The sequence below is a fragment of the Mastigoproctus giganteus genome, chromosome 9 (assembly GCF_048544385.1).
Source record: "Mastigoproctus giganteus isolate SK-2022 chromosome 9, ASM4854438v1, whole genome shotgun sequence".
NCBI classification, from domain to species: Eukaryota; Metazoa; Arthropoda; class Arachnida; order Uropygi; family Thelyphonidae; genus Mastigoproctus; species Mastigoproctus giganteus.
Genome location: NC_143583.1, coordinates 47,631,240 through 47,651,272, shown reverse-complemented (window position 1 = coordinate 47,651,272; position 20,033 = coordinate 47,631,240). Strand labels below are relative to the sequence as shown.

Sequence of the window (20,033 nt, the reverse complement as noted above, 5' to 3'; positions counted from 1 at the left end):
GTCCTCAATATTGAATGATTCGGGGTAAAAATAAGGTTGGGAATAAGTTGTCTACAGTTGTTCTCAAATGTAGCATCTCTATGATGTTGATAAAAGAAACAATTATATGCAAGTCTCAGCTTATTTCTGGAAAATTTAAGTCTTCCACAGTAATAAATTCATATCTCCTTGTTCGTTTCATTGCATTCGTTGTTTGGTAGAATAACTGCAATCTCAATTTTGTTTTCTCAACATTTTGTGCTGTCACAACAGGCTGACTCAAGAATATCCTTACAGTTCTCATTCAATTGGCCATACACTTCTTGAATCAATGTTTTCCAGTTAAAAGCGCAGCGTCCCTTTTTCAGAACCGGGTAACATAACAGGTAACATAAATATGTTGGAATTCTTAGTTTGGTGGACTGGGGAGGGAGTGGTATTTATCGTAATTTGCACTTACTTTGATAGCAAAAAATTTAATTATAAAGTATAAAATAAATTCTGGACACGGCATTATTTTTGCAATTACGCCATTTCTTGTAACCACAGTGAAAACGTGATATATATTCATATGACGGCATCTTCTCTGCAGAAGAAAGACATCCGATAACTTCCTCTTTCATTGATTAAATGATAGTGCATTAAATAAACAAGGTAAAAAAATAATATCACAATGATTCGAACATATGCGCATAGCTGAAAAAAAAAAAAACATACTATATATATATATAAATATATAAAGGTTATTCCTTGCGATAGGGGGCGTTGTTTGATAATCCCTGCGAACGGTGTACGATATCTAAGTGTTATTTCGTTGTAATTTCGTCATCTTTCGGTAAAATTCGCTGTGTTGATATTGCTAGCTAACTGTTTCTAGAAATCTTGCGCGTGAACACGTTAAGCAGATAGTGAGATTTTCAGCAGCAAAGTAGATGGAGGGCGATGCAAATTCTGATGTAAAATTTCACACATGGGATATTGTGGTTGTATCGTTATATTTCGTTCTGGTTTTGGCTACTGGATTTTATGTAAGTAAACTTTAATATTCTTATTTCAAAATAGTTTATAAATCTTAAAAAAAAAAAAAATGAAAGAATAAATTCTCATACAGTTTTCGCATGCGTGATGTTTGACAGCAGGGTTATTAGGTGCACGAAATTCTGTAAAAAAAAAATAAATAAATAAATAATAATAATAAATAAATAAAAGAATCTTTCCAAACCAGAGTATAAGCCTCTCTTATACCAAAATAAGTAAATAAAATATTATTAATGGAAAAAAAATATATTCAGTAACAGCAACTTAGAGACTGCAAAACTGATGAAGCGTGCTGTTTGGTTAACCTGAATTTGGACACCTTTGGTAATTTAAATCCCTGACACCTGGCCAGAAACGTAATTAGGAATTCAGACACCTCAGGCACGTTTAGAAATGTGCATTTGTTTCATAAATTTAAATAAATCACGGTTGATTGTTCTTCAATACTTTAGTTATAAATAAATCATAAAAAATATTATTAAATTATGATTCATGAAAGGCCCCTTTTATATAAAAGAGGCAGGTTTTTAAAATAAATTATAAATTCTGTTATTCCAAGCTTTTAAAATTCATTTCTACGTCCAGGGTGAACCAGCACTTGTGGCTGTGGTCCCATTCCTATTACGCCTTTATACCTGGCAACCTATCCGCAAACGATATCAGTGTTCCAAATAAATTGATAATAATCAGATTTTTTAAACAATTTTTCAGAATATTGTTTAAAAACAAATAGTAAATAAGGTCCCTCCACGGCGTAGTAGCAGAGATAATTTTATCTTAGCTAGACCTGTAGCACTATAAGCAGAATTTGTACAAGAGTATTGTTATTACGAGTGGTATTTGTGGAGTACGTCTGGAATTCCATATAAAGTTAAACAAAAGTGGGAAGGAATTTTTTTTTTTTTTTTTTTTGTGACCGAGCTCAGCAATGTAGGAATAATACCAGCCGAATCCTAAAAATGATTCGAGAAGTTTGCTACAAAGCCCATTTCAATTTGAGATTGTGGTCAAATTGAGAAGGACTTGTGGGTAGCTCCAGAAGTCGCACTGGTATTACACTGTATGCACCGGTTTGGCATTATTTTAATTGGAATTTATAAAAATTTAGAAATATACATGTAGAATATTTTTACTGAAATAGTTAAATTATTTTAATCCTTGTATGTCGTAATTATTTTACTCCTTGTACATTGCAGTCTCATTACTAGCAAAGCAAAGATTCGTATGACTTCAATTTTTATTGAAATTTTAAAAGTCGGTGAAGGTTGACGGCATTTGGCCTTCCGTTACAAGGCATTGCAGCGATGAACCTTTTCTGGGTTGCGGTTCAAAAATAAGCTGAAACAAAACGGTGTGCGTTTGCACTTTAAAAAAAAAAAAAATTAGTAATTGGCTTCATCGATATTATAAAACTTGAACGTTCCTAATGCGAACTTTGCTGATGTGTGTTTTCGCGCCTAATTAGGTTACGGTTTTCAACCATAGATGTGATTGTAAAACAAATTTATTTCTTGATTAAAAAAAAAATATATATATATATATTTTATTGTAGAAATAGTACTGTATAAAACAAATTTATCATCCAAAAAAACTATATTGTAAAAAATGCCTTTTTTAAAATTTTATTTTCAATGTTAGGTTACCTTGGTACTCCATAGCAGAATCGCACCTTGCTAAGTATAACCCTATCATGCCATTAATTTGCTTCATTAGTTGAGTGGTATAATATACCACTCGCTCAACTAATGAACTGTTGTAGAAAAGAAACACTAATAGAAAAGGAACACTAATAGTGTTCCTTTTCTACAATAGTTTTGGAGACATATAGCTACGTGTGAGTTAGGCGCCTCCGTAGACAGGTGGGCAGGAGGAGCAGCAGCAGTGCGTAGCACACGCTTCTTGGTTAGACCGGGGTTCGAGCCCGTGACCACCAAATACGGAGGATGCGGAAAGGTCAGGGAATGACCACCGCATATCCCCGGAGCAATATGGCCTTAGTTGCTAATGCTCCTAAAAACCAAATAACAAACAAATGTGTGAGTTTACGGTAAAATTACTATTTAATAGTGTGGATTAGCCTTGTGCCGATATTTTCTCATGCTTGCCACTCGAGCCATATAGTGGGTTCACTTTATGGATTCATGTCGAATCGACTGAAGAAATTCTTAAGTTTCTTCAATTAGGATCGGTTAGCTGATTTCAGGTGAAGGGTGTAGTCTCCACTCTGCCGTAAAATATTACGAGTTTTTCAGCCGCACAACATGCATATCGGTTCATTTACGTGCGCGTCTGTAAACATATCAGATAATAGTTATTAAAAAAAAAAAAAACAGTTGGCGCGTCAACCACTTTTTCGCGGAAATACATTGTGTGCCACTGTAATGGGGTACCAATCGTTGCCCACAAAACCGCAGTTTGTATCTCTGGTGAGGCAAAACTGCCAAGGCCAGATGAGTGTGAGTAGTGTGGGTTTCCTAGAGTTTGGTTGTGGATCATCCTAGTCAATTAGTTACTGGAAGGCTCTCACCATAGATTATGCATCCTTCAACGGTTCGAGGAGACAGGACAGTAGAGGAACGCCTATCGGGACTCCCTTCAGCATAGCAAGGAGGGGTCTAAGAGGCTGAAAGTGGAAAAATAGAGTTGTAGTCATATGGGAATATTTTAGAGAAAAGTCCGAGACGAGTAGGAAAAGGAAGTTGCAAGAGTATGCGTCTGTTAATGAGGGAGGTAATGAGGATCAAACTGTAAAGAATAGCAGAAGGAGGAAGGTGGGAGTTACCATCAGGCACCTTCCCCGGGATCCTACCCCTAGAGGAGGTGTTAGCAGTCAGAAGTTTTTCACGGGATACATGTGAGTGAGAGAGAGATAGAGAGGACGATGCGTCGTTTGCTGCAGATAAGAGATTTCTTTGAAACAGGATTGTGGCATATGATAAGGCAGTATAAGCTTCTTTAGTGGCCAGCAGATTGTATCATAGCGTTATTGACTGGATGTTACTGGTGATAAGGAGCTGTTGCCCGAGGTCCAAATAGATCATGCAGTATATCATGTGCTGTGGTCTTCCGCTGACTGTAAATGCAATGGTCGTCCTGGGAGATGGCAAAATCGTTCAATTAGTGGAGCCGTGTGCCTCGATGAAATAAGTGGTCTCCAGATTTTGGGAGAATAAATCACCCAAGTACAGTAATCGAAGCGCAGGGACTCAACACACGTGCACAAATCTTGCACGTGTATTGAGTACTTGTGTTAATTCCTGGCTGCAGTTGCGCCTTAACCTTTCACTGTAATTAATTAATCATTAATAGCTGGTCGCCTTTTTATTCACAATCTCGCCTTCCCCTCTTCCCAGCTAAAAATTTTGATGGCACCACTAATTAGACACATGAGTGGAAATAATTTAGTAGAAACATCTTAAAATAAGATTGTCTCCTGGATGAGTGTGCAATCACTTATAGTTATTTGACTTTTGCGTTTATGACAAGTACTTGAACTTTTATGTATTGATATTTTAAGACAATAAGGCTCCCTTCGTTAATATTCCCGACACATTATTTTTTTCTTTTTATTAATGATCTAAAACTCGTAGATCATATTGGTTGAAAAACATTGGCTTAAGGGCTCCAACACGGCCGGAACGCCATTCAGTTGATCAGTTTAAATAAAATAAATTTTCTGTTCATGACAACCAATTAGTGTCAAGAGTATTTTATGGCATTACGTGGATTCGAACGTGTGCCTTGAGTGACATCATACTTGTGCTCTGACCACTTTCGTATGGCTGCGCTAATAAGCGCAAAGTTTTCACTTGTTAAACTTTTAGCAGTTTGTTTCTCCAGAACGTTAAGATTTGTATTAGTGATAAAAGTATCCATAATTAAACGTAGCATCCGAATTTCAGAACCAGTGAAGACTAGTGTTTTGATGTTTGCGTGTGTTGGAAAACACAAAAATTAACTTTCCGGTTGTTTAATATTTTACAGTTCGAGCACTGCTTAAGGTGTAAATAAGATGACTCGTTACGAAGATAAGCTATTATTTATTTCCTTGTACAGTATGCGCTTTCTTAAGCGAAACGTTGACTCGGTTACAGTTGGCTTATATCCAATTTGTAAAGCATCATAAAACGGCGTGACCATATGCACGTTGTGTTAAGGCGCCTTACCCTTGCACTTTGGTTCAAAAACTTGCGGAGATGGGGGAAACCCGTGGTGCCGTCAGACAACTAACCCACCTTGGCTCAAAAACCACCGAAATGGTCAAGCTATTTTTAAAAGTGAATTGGATACATTTTCAAAAATAAAATCCACTGGAAGGCGGCAGTAGTATTAAGTACTATTCTGTGACTATAGTATTCAATACATCAGAGTGTCTTGAAATAGTAAGTCATTAATGTATGAAATAAAGAGACTCTATATAAATATATATATATATATATATATAATTAAGTTCTGTTTATTACAAAAGGTTGGTTTATAATAAAAACCAAAATCAGCCCTAAACTGAACAATTTTGCTATTTCTAAATTCTTTGTGGAATTTTGTCTTTAGACAAAGAATAAGATATTAGATTTCATTACATTACTTTAGGATTAGGTGTATCCGGCAAGTATTCGAATAGCGCTCGCTGCTTTAAAATTTTATTCTGAAAACGAAATTTCACAGCGAATTTCGAAACGTACCGAAATTGATTAGTTTAAAGCGGGTTTGGAGATATATATCTCCAAAAATATATATCTCCATATATATATAAAAAATCAATCTTTCGAATTTTATGTACAACCTCTCCAGTAAACTAAACTGATACACTGCCACGCGTATATTTATTTTCATATATAAATGTAACCTCTATGTACTGTTTATGTAAAAAAAATAGTGCATCATATTTACGCAACGCACAGGAGTATACACAGAAAATCACTTCGCAGGGGGGGGGGAAGATATTTCTATTAATTTCGAGAAGAATTTATCCCACCGATTTCTCCATTTCTACGTACGCCTTTAGTATAAGTAGTAAGAATTTGTTATAATAAATTAAACCAGCGCCTGCACACTACATTCAAGTTCACTTTTTTTCTTCTTTTTTTTTTATTAAATTGACGATGCAGAGTTAGCAGATTGGAAAATTCTAGAAAAACACTGGATTCAGCTTACTTCTGTAAAGACAGTTTTCAAAAACTGGGGAAAAAATTATAATTTTTTTTTCTTTATGAAAGTTTAAGAGTGATTCTATATAGTGGTTTTAATTTCATCTCCTCCTCCAGTGTGTTTTTAATTATGCGGAAGTGATCTAAAATTCCAAGTGCAGCATCCGAATTCATATCGATTAGTATTATGTCTAAACTTCATCTATTCTATGATCTGTTCAGGGGTGAACTGAGAGAGAAAGTGAGGAGGGTTATGCCTGAGATGAAATAACTTGGACATGGGATGTGTGGTCAAGTGTTGTCTTATGTAGAGCCGTTCCTAAACGTTATTTCAACTCCGCCTTGCTGCACTGTGAAGGTACGCAATTGTAAAATGGCCAGAAGAGAGAGAGAGAGAGAGAGAGAATCTTTATTACCCTTCACGGCCATAAAGCCAGGGGCTTACAGTTTCCCAAACTTCGGGAAAATTGAACAATTATTTACAAAAAGGTAATTTTACAAAGAAAACATATCATAATACAAAGGAGAGAACTCCTTACGAGAGTTAAATCTGATTGAGCTGACTTAACATCGAGATAAGAGCACCAGCTCAATCAGACAGGAACAGATGCAAGGTATACATCAGTCATTGCTCATTAGTCTTACTCGTCATAATTTTTTTCCGGTAAGTCCGGTCAGCAGCGAATTTGTTCAGGTCGGCGTCCAGTGCCTGGGTTTGCTTGAGCATCTGCTGAGGAAGGAACCTGTCCGAGAGATGGAGTCGTGCTGAATGCGAGTAGAGCTCGGGATTGGCCCTAAGGGCAGCAGGGGGGGATCCTCCAACCACAGGTATCCCAGAATGAAGGTGTTGCCATTATGCCTGTTATCATCCTGCCTGTTGCTAGGAGGCGTTGGTCGTCGACTAAGGTGGGAAGCCGTGGAATTCCGAAAGAGTTGGCAAGCTGCGTGGTACGAATCAGAGCTGGAAGGTTGTGCTTCCTGTTGGCCCACTTGAGGAGCCAGAATTCTGTGGCAAAGAGTGGTTTCTTTATTGACGGTGCCGCTGACGCCCAAATTTCAGCAGCATAGAGTAAAGGTGGAAAGATAACTGTTCTTATGTACCTCACAGTTATCTTTTTATCTGTGATATGAAGGAGATGTTGTTTTGCTATCCACCGGAGTCTTGAAGCACGTGTGAGGAGCATGTCCATGTGGGCGTTGAATCGAAGTTTTGGGTCGAATACAACGCCCAGATCACGATGGCTGGACACAATTGGGATGAGGGTGTTGCCGACCGAAGACTGGAGAGAAGAAGGAGTTTGCTTCAATGAATACACCATGAATTCGGACTTAGCAGAATTGATCTTGAGCCCAAACTGGCAGAGGTAAGATGTGACTGTGGTGAGAGTGTTGTTAATTTCCACTTTTACCAGATCTAGGTCTTGACCGGGGATGATGGGAGTGAGTATCTTGATATCGTCGGCATAGCTCAGTAGACATCGAGAATATGCAACCAGTGGGAAGATAATGGATGAAAACAGAAGGCCCGAAAGGACCCCTCCTTGTGGGACTCCTGCGGTGACGGATCTAGTAAGGGTGCGATCTCCTGTATGAAGCTTTATAACTCTGTTATTCAGAAGAGAGGAGAGAAAGCAATAATATGTTCCCTGTGATCTGGAAGTGGCATTCCAGGAGAGTGAGAAGTTGGTTTACTTGGACGGCATCAAATGCAGACTCAATGTCTAAGTAAGTCACAGCTAGTTCCTGCCTATTCTCCAATGCTGACAAGATAGTATTCTGGTGGCTAGCAGATTGGTGATCGTTAAGTGAGTGTAATGCATTTTGTATTGTTTATTTGTTTATGAACACCTTTTTTTTTTTTTTTTTTTTTACCGGTACTTCTCCACGCCACGAGGAGGCAGTCTCAACTGCGCTTGTACCCTTAATGGACTTAAACCCGACCCATAAGTAATAGTGCAAGGCATATGGATGTCAGTAATCCGTTTTCAAGGGATAACATCCCTTACCATTTGAGTTCAACCAATGGTACTAGCAAGCTGATTCGGCCTCTACATAGATGTTGAGGCCAGCAGAAGCCCGCTCCTTTAAAGGAGCCAGCTAAAAAATAAAATAAAAAAATATATTTATAAAAGGAGAAAAGAAATAAAATTCAAATATTAGAAAAGCTAACCGCGAAGATATGCGAAATTAATATCCAGAGCCAGTACTGGGAGTTACCGAGTCCTTAGGACTGAAAGGGGGCATCCGCTGTCTCTGGATGTTGAGTCTTTTTTAATCAGCTCGAGCACGTTGCACTCGCTCTGCACCCCTTTTACCTCCCCCCCTGGAAATGCTGTCCCACACTAGACAGCGTTGCATAATTATATTCATTAGCTGTGTTCCGGACTCATTCACGCTATATTACCTGCTCGAGGAGAGAAGCGCATAATTTGTACTTTCTTATCTACTTTTTTCTCCCCTTTTTAGCCGGTGAAGGAAAAACCTTAGACTAAATGGCTAATACTAATTTGCGAATTTTTTCCCATTATTGATAAAAGTACAATGTATTAGGCACTCCGAAATGAATGTTACCCAGTCAACTTTGCGGGGATGGGAGATATCTTTCCTGTTACTCTGTTTAAAAATCAAAAAAGTGAATGAAGCAGGAAATTATCATTGCTTGCCTTTGCACACTGTCTGATTACCACTTTTCCGATTTTTAAACAAGGGCATATGGAGGATATATGCCCTATCCCCGAAAGATAGTTGGTAACATTGCGAAAAGAGGAGCAATGATGATTTCCTGGTTCATTCGCTTTTCCGACTTTTAAACACCGCAAGGTTGTCGTTCTTCCTCGCTTAAGGTTGTCTGTATTCCATATTCACTATATTCTAAATATAGTGAATGCATCCCAGAAAGCCTTGCAGGGATAACACAATATCCCTTCTCCATGCCCTTGTTTAAAATATCGTAGAGTGAATGAATCATTGATGTGAAATATATTTCGATATGTTAGACTTCCACCAAAGCGAATTGGTAAATTCTAGGATTTATCTGATTTTCGGAGCTGCTTTTCAAAGACAGAAATCTTAATTGTTCTGAATCTTGATCGATTCAGGACAATTGAAAGGAATCCGCATGCCATCATCCAGTCAAAGCTTGGTACCTTGACTAGATGTTAGCATACAGATTCTCTTCTGTCCAGTGATGTTTTGAAAATTGATTACACCATTTCCTCATCCGAGAATAACCCGTGGGGTAGGGTAGAAAAAGAGGATCACGAGCACACATTGTTGTAGGAACCAAGTACAAAAATCTTCTCGTGGTGAAAATGCTCAGCAACGCCTTGTAATCTGTGATATAGATAAAGCTGTTGTTTCCACGAAACGAAACTGCCCACACAGTTGCGTATCCCACGCCCTCTTCTCCTGCTATCTATTGAATGCTGTCGCCATAATTTTCTTCCACGCGTTTCAATAACCGCTCCTCTAACATAACAGCTCTGGTGCTGATTGGTCTATTATAACGAGCTATGTGGTAGGTCCCTGCCGATTTCTCATAATCTTTTTTGCAATTTTACTTTCGTTATAATGACTTTCAAAGACGAATGAATTTTCTTTAACGACCGAAAAATTTCCACCGCTCCAACTTGTTTTTAATTACAATATTGGCATTTCAAAATGAAAGAACGCTAATTTATTGACGCAAGGAATTAAAGCTCATTGGCAGTTTCTCACGTGGTTGATGTAATGGAATTAACTTAATTTCATTTCATTATATGTTTATACATTTCATTATTTGTACAAAATTCATTTCGTTATTCGGTATGTATAGATTATTCTTAATGTCTCCTACGAAGCTGGTAGCTTTGCATACGCAGACAAAATTAAACAGTTCGGCATTGTAAGAATGCACTGTGCATCATTTTGAAAGATCAAAAAAAATTAAAAACTTAGAGATTCTGTTACCCTGGGTAAGATGACAACACGAAAGGCGAATCTGGATCTTGAAAAGCTAATGAGGATGTGTGCAAAACATGTTCCCGAAAATGGAACTCTTAAAAACCAAGCCTGAATCATTTGCTCATCGGATAGTATTCACGATTTCAAGTCGATGGATGGTTCCAGAAATTTCCAACTCGTCATGGGCAATCTTTCAAAAAGAAAAATAAAAGTTTACGGAGAGAGAGTGCAGCCGTTGACACTGAAGTTAAGAAGCAATGGAAGAAGAATCCTTTAAAAAATAATTTATTGACGTACTACCAGAACATCTTCAGTGCTAATTAAACTGGACTTTTTTTTTTTCAATTTTTTTTTTTTTTCTTTTTTTTAAGTTGCCACCGGGTAAAATGTCTTACATTTAAAGGCGAGAAAAGTAGTGGTGGAAAAAGAAAGGGAAAAAAAGCAATACAACAGATTACTATTTTCTGGCAGAGAGAGGCTTCCTCTCTTAATAATTGGGAAAGCCAGAAGCCCCGATGCTTTAAAGGTTTGACGACATTGCCGGCTATGTATTGAGCAAAGAAAAATTCTTGTATGTCATTAAAAATCTATGAAGAATATATAGGAAACGGATCGCAAGATGATTCAGAAAATAGCAAAGTTTTGCTAGTTGTGCATAACTGCACCCCTTATTGTTAAGTGAAGGACCTATGTGCAATCACTGAGTACCTGCCACCTAATAGAACATCAGTTCACTGGTGCCATATAAGCCACTTGATCAAGGTGTAGTCCAGTGCTTTAATACAAACTATCGAAGATTGTTAACGTTAAACAAAATTGCACTGTCTCGAAAGCAAACGCAATGCAAAATCGTTGGATTGCAGGCAGTATTTTTTTTTTCAGCATGGAATAATATTGACGAAAAAGTGATCGTTAACTGCTTCGAACGTGATGCATTTTGTTGCCTTGAATAATGCAACGAATGAAGCTTCGCATGCTTCTTCAGCTGTTAATCTCAAAGAACAGTCCAATACCAAAGAAATTTTTGAAGGTGTGCGTCATCACCTAAACTTAAAGGAAAACGTGTTCTGAAGACCAAGCCAGGGACGTAGACCTTGCATGTTTCAGGATATGCACGAATGAAGAGCAACTCATTGCAGACATAATGGAACCTGAAATGTCTAGATGAAAAAGAGGAACCTAACTGTGGTTGAGCAAGAAATTTGAATGACTCTCACCAAGGATTAGAACTTGTATATAATTTTTTTTTTTCTATGGTTAAATTTTGAAATACTGTACGTACGTAATATAAGACTTAAGCGTATTATACTGAATTCGATTGTACCATATTGTATAAGTACGTACGTAATATGCGACTTAACCATCACCAACTTACTGGCAACCGCCGAAGATGGCAATTGTTTATCTAGATATCCGGTCCGCCTTTGACTGCATTGACTTCCTGCTGCTCCTTCATTTATGCGAGGAGTACCAGACCCTTGAATTCTTAAAGTCGTTTCTTATGACCAAGGGTTTTCACCTGACCATAAATAAAAAAATCCTTCACTAGGAAAGTTAGTGTGAGTCCTTTCTGGGCTCCTCTTTACGGCTGCCACTAACCCATTCCTGTGCTAGCAAACGAATTCTCTCAGCTACGCAGATGATTTGAAGCTCCTCTATTGGATCCATGACACCGACCGACCTGAGACTGCTTCCGAAATCATCATCAACAGCCTAAAAAATCTTGTTGCATCTGCACAAATGGTGTTTACACACACACACAAGGTCTGCCGATTCAGATTGCTTGCCAAACAACACCTCCTTCATGTCACAAAGTCTGAGTACAAGATTCAATATATTTACCGGTTTCTTCAGCCAGTCATCACCTATGGATCTGAAATCTGGGCGCGGCAACGAAAACCACACTAAAACTATCTCATCTGATGAATACTGGCTTCTTTGCTGGGTCCTCTTCAAACACAAACTTCAGATATTACCAAACTTCTAAACTACAGAAAAGTCTCAGAACGGATCTTCGCCATCCGCTTACTCGTCTGAATTAAAATGATAGCGGGCGAAATTAATACGCCAAGTTTTTTGGCAGAGGTATAATTGGAGAATCCCCCCCCGAAGCCCTTAACAGCTCTCCCTTCTCTTCAGTTTGTAGCGTAGAAGCTCAGAAAAGGCAATAGATTCCTTTTCATTTTCCGTGTTAACAACTTGTTTTTTGTTTTGGTTCCTTTTTTATGTTAAACTCCTAGCATTATTGCTGTTATGGGTATTGCATCAGGCATCCATGTAAAACTTTTCGCTGATTGCAGTAATGATAATATATAATTGTATTATACTGTACAATCTATATTTCTCTTGTTTAATACTGTAGTACGTATACAGAATTAATCGTACCATATTGTATAAATAGAATTATATTAAATGTTCAAGTTTTTCTTTGTTCTTTTGCCGATTTTTATAAACTATCGATATAACGTCCTTTCGATATGGCGACCGTTTTTTTCATTTCCTTAGTTGGGAATGAAAAACAGCTTCGACTGTATATAGTTTCATAATAACACCGGCGCAGACGCTCCCGGAGTCTGCACCGGTATCACAGTGGTATCGTCACCGTCTTCCCGGGTTCGAATCCCGTCAATGACGCGAGAAACTTTTATGGGCTTTTTTCACTCTGTGGCTGAGTTAGTAAGGCTCAGGCGTAGACAATAAGGTTTTTACCCCCTGAGAAACTGGGGTTTTTCGTCCAGCAAAGCAGGAAAATGGACCAGAGAATGCACGCAATTTACAGACACCATATATACATGAGTAGTTGAAATTAGATTTCCAGGTGACCCAAATAAAAAATACAGAACCCAGATTAGAAGTTTTCCAAGGGACTGGAAGTTTAAAACATCTTACAAGGGAAAATGACCTAAGGGTATGAAATAGTAACTACACAAATGAAAATGAAAAGATACACATACATAAGTTCAAGATTATTTTTAAGTGCTATTTCAGAATTTATAAATATTTTACTCTATCTATGAGAAACATTTTTAAACTGAGGATTTTTAATTGCTTAACATTCTGTTCATTAAAAAAAAAAAAAAACAACTCATTACCAAATTGGAAGAATGAGCTCCTTTGGAGTTTCAACATACCTTAAAAGGCCACAATTACAATAACACAGAGAACAAGCCACTAAGTAATTCAGAACTGTTCAGAAAAATTAGAACTTAAAGGCAAATGCGTCACTGTGCTGCACTTGGTCGAAGCTATCCAATTATGGATATCGATGAAAACAATTGCAATATGTTATTTCCATTATATCAAAAATTTTATACTAAAAAGGTTTTAAGGCTGGAAGCATAAGACTGCGGAAAATTGACTAATCAAACGAACAAGTTAGTGCGTAGCATAATTTTAGTTCATCGAAAATCACCGAAGTAGGTGGCATCGTTTTTGTGATATCTCATATTGTGAATGCCTTCACAACGAGGTACTCTGATATTGAACTACCTAGAATAGGCAACGCTTCGACACTGGATTCTCGGCGGATACCACCACCCAGGGCGAATAACTTGTTTGGCAATAACTTGTTCGATTACCAAATGTTTATTTTGTTTTAATATTAAAAATAAATAATTTCTATACAGTATTAAGTGGGAAAACGTCATTATAATAATACACTGCATTCTTTATGACGAACTTTTTTTATGCGAGAAAACGTTTACCTGGGAAACTTTTTACGCCGGAAAATAATACATTACAATATATAGAGGTGAAATTGGGACTTAAAAAACAAACCTAGGACAGGGAAAAACTTCTTATGCCAGTTTCGTTATGTCAGCCACAAACGCGCTGACATCTCTGTTTAGATAAAGAACCGCAATAATCCAAGGTAAAGACTACTTGATATAGTGGTAGTAGTAGTGGCATGTGATGCAAGAAAGCATGTGTATGAGCTTATGCAGCATCAGCCAAAAAAAAAAAAAAAAAAAAAATCACACCATTCCCTCCAAATGCCTGTCCAGTTCCTCCTTAAATTTATTCAACCTATCAACTTCCACAACGACAGATGGAAGTTTGTTCCAGCAATTAACCACCCGCTGGCTAAAGGCAAATTTCCGCACATCTATTCTACATCTGTCTTTTCTTAATTTGAATTTATGCCCCCTTAGTTTCGTAATCTGAACAAGTGGAAGTATCCCATCAGAATTCAGCGTGTTCAACCCATTCAAGGCCTTATACACCTCAATCAGATCACCGCGCAGGTGCCTAGTCTCCAGCCACTGCAATTTGCAGAACTTAAGCCTCTCTTGGTGAGAGGATCCCTTCATTCCCCTCACCAATCTTGTTGCCCTTCTTTGTACACGCTCAAGTAAATCTACATCCTTCCTAAAATGAGGCCTCCAGACCTGTACGCAGTACTCAAGGCGTGGCCTGACCATTGCCTTATACAGAGGGATAATCACCTCCTTTTCCCTTTTCCCTGCTCCCAAGCACGGTACTAAATACTATAGGTTCTAATACCTCTCGTGTTTGGGGTTCTCATAAAAAAAAAAAAAATTCCTATATATCATTGACAAAACCCCATGACCTGCCCTGGCAGCCTGTCTGCATTGCTCAGAAAACTTCATATCTCCCTGCACAATTACTCCCAGGTCTTTTTCATTTTCTACCACCTTAAGTGTAGTACCACACGGTTGGTACGTTTCTCTGGGGTTACTTCTACCCATATGCAGTACTTTGCATTTGTCAAGGTTAAACTTCAGTTGCCACTTCTTAGCCCATCTGCCCAAATTATCTAGATCCTGTTGCAGTAGCACACTGCCATTACTGTCATTAACAACACTGCCAACCTTTGTATCGTCTGCAAACTTCGACATTAAGCCTGATATACCTTCATCAATATCATTGATAAATATACAAAACAACAGTGGACCCAACACCGAAACCTGTGGGACTCCACTAATAACATTAGTCCACGAAGAGCTGCACCCATTGATTACCGCCCTCTGTCTTCTCCCACTTTACCATCCTTTTATCCATTGTAGCAACTTACCCTTAATACCATTCTGCTCCAATTTGTACAATAGTCTTTCATGCGCAACAGTGTCAAAAGCTTTCCTGAAATCCAAATATATGATATCAAAATTATTTTTTGCATCCAGTTCCTTTGTAACCACATCATAATATCCTATCAAATTTGTCAGACAAGACTTTCCCTTAACAAACCCATGCTGTGTCTGAATTATTGCTGCAGTCTTGTCTAGATGATCCTGCAATGCATCTTTAACCAGTGACTCCATTATTTATGGCAAGATATGGAGATCTTGCCATAAAGAGAAGAGTAAATGTTTTAATTTATGGCCGCAGATTGTAACAATTGCGAAAAATAACTAACTACTGTTCAATGTGGCGCAAAAACAAAATGTGGTATGGTGATTTGTTCAAAAGCAGTGCATGTCTTTAACTTTATTTAAAGTGTCAGGTAAATACAGTTGAAAGTACTTCCTTGATGCAATGCTTAGCAACTTCTGAGAAATAAATCCGGGAACTATTCATCTGGATGGCGTGTTGAATACTCCACTGAATTGCGTAATGTGTTGTAATAGGGCGAAATGTAGACGTGTTTTGAAAAACCAGTTCTCTGGTTATCCACAGTGCAATCGACGTTATGGTGCAATTATTTTTTCAACATAAATCGTCTTTTTAACTGCCTCTTGCATTAAAAGTTGGAGAAAACCGTTAAATATGGAAGATATTAATTTTTTGTAGATCGTTCTAAAAGCAGCGAAACTAAATATCACATTCGTACAAAAAGCTTTCCTTTCTGGTTTCAGAAAGGGGTGAGTACGTAATTTCTGTGATTAGTTTATCTTTATTTAAAAACAATTTATATAATTTTACATGTTAGCGAAAGCACACTCTTTTCAAATACTGTACCTAATGCAAATGAATTCCTTTGTACATTTTCCAACTTGTTCATAGAGGACTTTCAATAAATTATATACGTTATCTACTTTGACTATAAATATGCTTGACATCTAAAAAACTGTTGGATTCTCATGCTTTCATAAATATTTATATCTAATTTGTGCAAGTACAGCTCAGTACACATAAGTAAGGATTACCACAATAGAATTAAAATAGCCAACCCAAAGGGATGTCACGAGATGGGAGCATCAGTCCATTAGTTTTTGAGAAAAGAAAGGAATAAATCAAAAGTTATAAAGTTTACATATTTGCGATGCTATCTCCTCCTGAATACCAGATAAAATTTTGGTCTAAGCAGCTTAAGTGAGGTCAAGAATCCGTATATGATCCCCCACTCGAGATGAACAACCGATGTGACAACTCCCAGCCATATCTTCAAAAAATTTAAAGACATGTTATACAGGAAAGATGTATTAAAGTGTTGATGGTTGCCCACCATCCATGAACGCTTGGTCAGTTTCAGTGGGTACCAAAAAAATGCTCGCACCCTTCAGAAACAGTGCAGGGCTTCAAATTTATTATGAAGATTGCACACACATGATGTACATCCGCAAAGTTTCATTCAAGATTGCAACTGACGATAAAACCTGAATTCATCACTGGGATCTAGAAACAACACAAGAGTCTGCCCAACTCTTCTACTGAAGAAGCCCATGCTGCTCTTCTCAAAAATGTATGGGCTCCTAAAGGAACGGAAAAGAGGGAGATTGACCGAGTTATGCTTCTTCATTACAACGCTCCTATATACAAGTCCCATAAATCAGTTGTTGCTTTTTGAGATTGCAGATTCCAGGAGTTAAATCACTCACCCTACAGTCCGGACGTAGTCCCCACTTTTGATTCCCTCTTCAGAAGTCTGAAGGAACGCCTGCCTGGAGATCCCTTTAAGTGATGATGATGATCTCAAAGAAGCTGTAATGTGTTTTTCGGAACTGACTTTTTTTTTTTTTTTTCTCAGCAGTTTTTTTTTTTTTTTAACCTGTACTTTTTCTAGCTGTTATTGTGTAGAATGTGCTTTTAACAGTAAGATTTCTTAAACTGAATTTTATGATTTCAAAATTTATTGATGAAATTAATAAATTTTGAAATTATACTTTCCTCGAGTTTAGGTAACGTTTTGATAAAATAATCAAATTTGTATGGTTAACTTATCAAAATGTTATCTAAATTGCTATTCTTCTTGTATTATCTAGTTACACAACTGCATTTCGTCTTTCCCATAGATTTTAGCAGTGACTTGCTGTCTTGAGGTAATAGAGGATAGGCATCAGAACCAGATTGGATCAGATGTCTGTTTTAAAAGGTTCAGAACTCAGAGATATATTAAACGGTACTCATTTCGTCAATACCTAATTAGGACTCTGGGATTCAATCACAGGAAAGCAATTGGCTGTGGAAAGTGGCATAGGATTTAGGGTCAGGCGCCACTGGTGGTTTCCCACATCTGCACATTTGTACTCTCTATTAGATTGCAGAGCTACTGCAAAAGCCAGAAAAAAGTGTAGTGTCGAGTTTATGCAGTATTGTGTTTTGTTCTGTTATGTGTTTCTGACTGCTTGGCCGCAGGGCCCCTAATGGGGCCCCACTTTGCCCGCCACCACCACTGGGAGGTTAGCCAGGTTGCCCATCATACTCTGGCTGGTCTCTGCCAGGGTCGCCTGAGCTTTCTGCACGGAGACCAAGAAAAAAAAAATGGAAGAATAGGGAAGGTAGTACAAGTGGTGGATTTAAAGTAGGCAAAAGAGGGAGGATCAGGAAAGAAGGCATCCTCCAGCGGAAAGATGGGGTGGGAAGGGAGAAGTAGGAATCACCCCTGGTCTGGGAGCCCACCAAAGGCCAGGGAAAGGAAGACAACATGCAGAACAAGGGAGGCTGCAGGGATGGCGGAAGGAGAAAAAGTCACAAGGACAGGTGTCCCTGTGATTCCCCTTCTCCCCATCCAACAGCTTGGACCAACAGGGAAGACGGTACACCAGGCAGTAAAGTCGAAGTGGGGGTTGGGAAAGGGGAGAGAAAATCACAGAAGCAGATACCCCTGAGCGAACGCCAATAGCCATGCGCTCAGTGTGAAGATCCTGCACTCAATTCAGTGCCAGCAGTGATCATGCACCCTGCATGGAATACCAGCATCCTACCCTGGCCAAGTGATTTGCATTGCAGAGAGTAACTCTTCAGATCCTGCACGTGAAGTGCTACCCCTTCGGGGGTGTTAGCCGTGATGATCAAGTGTAAAGTGTGTTTGGGGTCAAACGGCACCAGGGGTTTTTCCCATCTCCACGTTGTTTACATTGTAGTGTGATACAGTATGCTGTAAAGGCCAGAGATTTAAAAGTGTATGGATATTGTGGTGTGTAATGTCATGCACCGTTGCCGCCAGGCCTCTGCTGAGGCCCGACGTTGCCCGCACTTTGACCCGTGGAGGCAGACCAGGTACACCAATATGATCGCTGGAAGAATCGCAGCGCCCAACGTTTGGGACACAGTGTACTGAAAAATCCCTCAACCAGCACTCCGCTCCACTCCCAAGCTTCTTGCTCTTCTGTCGAGGTTACATTTTAAAGATCGGTTCCTCCCTTATCAGAAGCTCCATCTAGCTCAGTCTTTGGACGCCGACCTGTGCAAAATCGTTGATGACAAAAAGTACAGACGGCGCATCCTGGATCTGCATGCATGTTCCACAACCATCAACTGATGTGAGATCGCTCCGGCTCGGCAAAAATTTCAAGGAAACTTGAATTCAAGAAAACTATCCTGTGTTATTTTAATTTATTTTATTATTTTAATTTGATGTGTTATTGTATTGTATTGTATTTTATTTTTTAACTAAATTCAATCTGCTGTATGTTATTTATGTATCCTATTATTTATTTATTGCATTTCTGGCGAGATGATATCTTTGCTGCTTGGTAACCCCTGGCTTAGTGCCGTGAAGGGTTTGTAAAGGTACCTGCATGTACCTAGGAACCTTACAATAAAGATCATATTTATTTATTTATTTTAAATAAGTACACTGGCAGATCCTGCCACCTAGTTTCTTGAGATTTCAGTGGCTAGGACCTAAAAAAAAAAAAATAAATAAAAAATAAAAAAATTGAGTAGTGATCGCGTAGTGGTAGCGCTAGAATTGTGAAGCCAAAAATTGTTGGCGAGTCTAATTTGGGTGTAATTAAATTTGGATGTGTGGGGCTTTTGCTTATGTGCAAGTAGAGTGGGAGGGAGACTGAAGGCTGAGGGGTGACAGACAGAAGAATGGAGTCGATAGGGAGGGTGACTCCAAGATTTTGTGGGGCACGCCCATGCCCCAGCAGAAGGGAAAGTGTGGGTGGCAAGGAGGTGAGGAGACAGAAGGACCGTCACCTTCCCCCCGGCCAGGGAAAGGGAATAAAAAATGGGCCAGGCAAGGGCACTGCCTCAGATCGCCAATAAGGCTAGTGTGCAGTTTCTGCACACTAGCCTTATTGGCGATCTGAGGCAGTCTCTGCAGTTTCTTCAGTTGCAGAATGTCATTTCTGGGACCTTGTCCAAGGTTTCCAAAAGTCCATTTTACCCCACCCCTGCAGGGGGGAGACGGTCATACTGTTTCCTCCCCTCCACGCCACCCCCATTCTTCCTTCTGGCAGGGCATGGGCATGCCCTGCGGACACCAAATTGAGGCCTCCTACTCTATTGGCCTTATCCTTCCTCCTTTACCCCCCCAGTCTTGAGTTTCCCCCCTTCTCTATCTTTACACAAACGAATTCCCCCCACATATAAATTCAGTGAATCCAAATTAACTTACACCCATATTTCGGTCTTTCTTTATTCAAGCGACATCACCCTACGCAATCGAGAGATATCACACATATATCTATACATATGTGTAAATTTTTTTTTTTTTTTTTTTTTTTTTTAGGTCCTAGCCACTGAATCTCAGGAAATTAGGTGGCAGAACCTGCCAGAGTGAACTAAAGACTATCG

The 20,033-nt window shown here is 38.7% G+C and overlaps 1 protein-coding gene across 1 annotated transcript in view; it reads left to right on the top strand.

Moving 5' to 3' along the window:
• Window positions 1-916: 916 nt before the first annotated feature.
• LOC150080200 (sodium/myo-inositol cotransporter-like) overlaps window positions 917-20,033 on the top strand; it is a 185,763-nt gene continuing 166,646 nt past the window's right edge. The window contains exon 1 of the mRNA XM_090380642.1: window positions 917-1,007. The gene's annotated coding sequence lies outside the window, so the exon portion shown is untranslated. The remainder of the gene's footprint in view (window positions 1,008-20,033) is intronic.